Source organism: Branchiostoma belcheri, unplaced genomic scaffold (assembly GCF_001625305.1).
Source record: "Branchiostoma belcheri isolate BF01 breed outbred unplaced genomic scaffold, Haploidv18h27 scaffold733, whole genome shotgun sequence".
Classification (NCBI taxonomy): Eukaryota; Metazoa; Chordata; class Leptocardii; order Amphioxiformes; family Branchiostomatidae; genus Branchiostoma; species Branchiostoma belcheri.
Window position 1 is genome coordinate 9,314 of NW_017804391.1, and position 4,726 is coordinate 14,039.

The 4,726-nt window shown below is 39.6% G+C and overlaps 1 pseudogene; it reads right to left on the bottom strand.

Moving 5' to 3' along the window:
• LOC109485207 overlaps positions 1–1,934 on the bottom strand; it is a 9,376-nt pseudogene extending 7,442 nt beyond the window's left edge.
• Positions 1,935–4,726: the final 2,792 nt, after the last annotated feature.

Consider the following 4,726-nt stretch of genomic DNA (forward strand, 5'->3'; position numbering starts at 1 on the left):
TCAGCTCTGCTCGAAGTGCGTCAACACTTGCGGAAAGTTTGCGCATGTCATCTTGATCGCGTTTCAAGGCGTCAACAGTTTTGGCCAGTTGGCGCAGGTCGCGTTTCACAGTTGTCGACAATTGAGAAATTTCCTACAAACGTATTTACGCACGTCAGAATACCGAACGTAAGAAGAAAAAAAAATAACAGAATGTGAACCAGAAAAACAGCTGAACAACAAGATTTGTGGTACTAGAATGTTACCTGTTTGTTGCTGAACGTCAGAGGGGCGAGTCCCACGGCGCACAGGCTAAGCAGCACGGCGATGCCGGCGGCCAGGAAGCTGCGGTGGGCGTAGAGGAAGCTACAGACACTCGGATACGCGCCGTCTGGTAGGAAAAACATACTTCGCTCAGGTTATTGTTTACGTTAAAATTTACTCATAGTGATGCTCATCAGTTTGAACAAATAAACGTATGAAATACCCATAATTTTGGAAGTTAATCTGTGTTGTTCATTATTATCGTATTGATTTTGCAAATCAGACCCTCATTTGCATTATTGGTGCCTGTTAATGTTCCACCTGCCATACATTACATATTATATATGTATTAAAGTTCCATTATGAAAAGCAAAGAAATTAAATTATTTTCTTATTACTAATGCACATTTAATACGTTTTACCTGGTCTGGTGGGGTGCGTAGCGTCGGGTGTGTTTTCACTGTCGTTTGCACGTGCCTGGTGATCAGTCCGGGGTTGGTCAATGGGTGGGTCAATGGGTGGGTCGTCTGGACGAGAAAAAAGCAAAGATGTAATATAGTCATCTGTGAAAAATATTGGTCCTAATATACACAAAAACAAGGTGAGTGATATACCTGAACAGCAAAGTCCAGAAAAGTTTTTAGAAATTTGATAATGGGAACTATTTGCGTAAATTATTAATATGATTTTTGCTAATCGACACTTTTCGGCCCGTCTCCATTTGGAAAGATGACATCAGCATTATAGGCTAGGTAAAGAAATAGTTCCTCAGACATGCATCTTAACAGTGGTTTCTTTTGAGATCAAAATAAGGTTTTTGGCATATTACGTAACTGTGGATTACTCTTGACACTACTTATTAAAGTTCTGCACGAAAAACCACCCAAGTACGCGAAGTGTCACAGACCAATCACGGTTACTATCTTAAAATGCCCTCAGCTTTAGTGAGGTTACAATCACAAAGGAATAAAAAAAAACAGAAGGCAAGAAAAGAGAGAAACTTAAAACGTTTTACCTGGTATGGCGGCGTACGTGGCGTCAGGTGTGTTTTCATTGTCCTTCGCACGTGCCTGGTAATCAGTCCGGGGTTGATCAATGGGTGGGTCGTCTGGACGAAAAAAAACAAAGATGTAATATAATCATTTGTGAAAAATATTGGGCCTTACATACACAAAAACAAGGTGAGTGATTTACCTGAACAGAAAAGCCCAGAAAAGTTTTTTGGAAAATTGATAATGAGAACTATTTGCGTATATTATTGATATGATTTTTGTTCATCGAAACTTTCCAGCAAGGCTCTAGTATGAAAAGATGACATCAGCATTATAGACTAGATAAAGAAATAGTTCCTCGGACATGCATCTTTACAGTGGTTTCTTTTGAGTTCATATGGTTTTTGGTACATTACAAAACTGTGGAGTACTCTTGACAAACTACTTATTAAAGTTATGCACCGAAAACCAACCCAAGTACGCGAATAGTATCACAGACCAATCACGGTTACTACCTTAAAAAAAAAAACACTCAGCTTTAGTGAGTTTACAATCACAAAGGACTGAAAAAAAAACAGGAAGCAAGTAACGAGAGAAATTAACCTCAAACGTTTTACCTTGTATGTTGGCGTGCGTGGCGTCGGGTGTGTTTTCATCGTCGTTCGCGCGTGCCTGGTAATCAGTCTGGGGTTGGTCCATCGGTGGGTCGGCTGGGCGAAAAAAAATGCAATATAGTCATTATTTAATATTTGCGTTATTATATAATATTCAATAATAATAAAAGATGCAATATAGTCATTATTTGAACAACATATGGGTTATAAACGATTTAATAGTATCCGAACAAGAAAGTACCAAAAAAATTGAAAAATTAAAAATTTGCGTATATCAATAATACAAATTGTTAATTTTTCTTAAGCAAAACTGCCCGGCCGGGCCCCGGTTTGGAAATGTGACCTAAGCATTGCAAGGTGAATATTTTTTTTGGTTTGACCTGCATGTATACATTGGTCTTGTTGCGTGTTCAAAATAAGTCTTTTGTTACATTACGAAACTGTGGAGTTATCTTGACAAACTATTTTAGAACGTTCTCAACAAAAACCTACCCAAGTAAACGTTTTACCTGGTATGTTGGCGTACGTGGCGTCGGGTGTGTTTTCATTGTCGTTCGCACGTGCCTGGTAATCAGTCTGGGGTTGGTGCATGCGTGAGTCGGCTGGGTAAAAACAAAAACAAAGCCGGAATATAGCCATTTGTGAAAAATATTGGGGCTTTAACATACAAAACGAACAAGATAAAGAAAATAAACAATTTACCTGAACTAAAGGCGTACATAGGGTTGAACATTTTCGCAGCGGCGTTCGCAAGTGATCGCCAAGACGACAGGGGCTGCTGCGTACGTGTAGCGCCTAAAGAATAAAAAAAAACCTTAAGTTTGAATGCAGCCATCCGTGGATAATTTGAGGCATTTGATACAAGGTAGAAGATACAAAAATGAAACGAAGACCGTAATCAATTTACCTGCATTGGAGGGGTACATAAGGTTTGGTATATTGGGAGCGGCGTCCGGACGTGATTGCAGTGACTGAGGCTGCTGCATGGGTGCGGTGCCTGAGACAAGTAAAGAAAATTCAATTAGTCTTCTCGGAAAATTCACACCAGTAATAGGAAAAAGGAAATGATAAACTCTGTACAAGATGTACCTGCATTGGAGGCGTACATAGGGTTGGATATTCTTGCAGCGGCGTCCGCGTCTGCTAGCCAATAAGACTCAGGCCGCCGCATGGGTGTGGCACCTGAGAGAAATAAAGAAAAATTCAAATAGGAAGATACAGTGTTTATCTTCGCCTAATCGTCAAATAATTACGACTGAGCAAGAATCATTTTAAAATGATTAAAAAATCATTAAGTACGATGGAAAAAATAACTAATGAAATACAAGGAATAGAAATATCTAAATTTTAGACAGCAATTCACTACGGGGCACTAATGGCAAATAAAATTATTGAATTTCTTTCTTTTTTCTCTCAAACGTCAGAAACAAAAAAGTTTGCCCAATTGTATATTTATATTTGTATATTTACCAGTGTCACACTCCTGAGACTGTTGCTCTTCTTCCGACATGATGACACTGTAGGGTTCTGGACAGCGAAAAAACACGTCCTTCTCCTGGCGAGGCGGTTGTCGACTCACGCATGGTCCTAGACAAAAATTAATGTGAACCCAGATCCCGTAATCTGAGACTAGAGAAGATTGAAGCCGCTCAGTAAGAACAATGACATCAAAATGATGCTTTGAGACCTCAGCCGAACTTGGATGCGAAATATTGGAAATGGCAAAGAGTGTACAAATGCATGTTGAATTTTCCACTAAATTCTGGCCAAATCGCACATTTAACATACGCACATTGAACGAAAATTTCTCTGTATAATTTCCCATGCGATACAATTAAGGAAACGGAAACGATATGCAAGAAAAGAAAATTTTCAACACTCTTTTCTAACTAACAAAGGTTTACATCAAGGAACAAAAAAATGTACCGAAACAGAAGTAAACACGTTGTCCGTTATTGCTAGAAGATTTGTAAAAAAAAGAGTGATTTTTCTTTAGAAATTGTAATCATCTATTTTCCACCTTATGGCACAATCTTTTTGCCACCAGCTTGTTTACTCAAATGTAATATTGAAAAAAGATTACCACTAGTTGCTTGTTTCATACGCCCACAATAATTGTCTTGCTGCTAAGCTGCCAGAAGAACATGTGGATTACTTTATCAGAAGGAGTTCGTTCTTTGTACATCCTGTGAGAAAGATGAAAAGATTTTTTTTATTTAGATGGGAGTCGTGGATACACCTATTTCTCTCCGTATCATTCAAAGCTGATTTTGTCAGTAAGACAGATGGTACTCGTAATTATGACAGTGTTTAGGGACTTTCATAATCGACCATTGACACTGACATGGCGAACATATCAATTTCACTATATTAATGTTGCACACGTAGTACTACGTAACAATGACACGGCAGTAACCTATGCCGTCCATTGAAAAAAAAATAGACTATTATTCCGCTCGCATGACATGCAAACATGAGTAGTATATATTTACTCTTAAAATATACTTTAGGGGGAAGTGACGTCATGGCAGCACGATAGGTGGCGTGTTTTTGGGGCTCCGACGAAGAGTTGGTATTTTCAACGATTTTAGAGCCAGATTTGCCCGGTTACGTACTAACTAAGTCCCACGGCGTCCGTGTTCTATTACTTGCGGTGGATACGCCAAAACTGGACAAAATGAGTACAAGAAGGACGCGTGGGACGACGGCAAAGAGACATGGCTCGCCTGGCGACACCAGGGAAGATGAAAATGGCGGCGACAAGGGAGATACCGGTTCTGACTTCGAGTCGTTTGTGCGAGAGCAGTTTGGAAAGATTCTGGACGGGCAGAGAGAGCTCCAGTCCGAGGTGAGATCTCTTGAAGACAACCTCGAGAA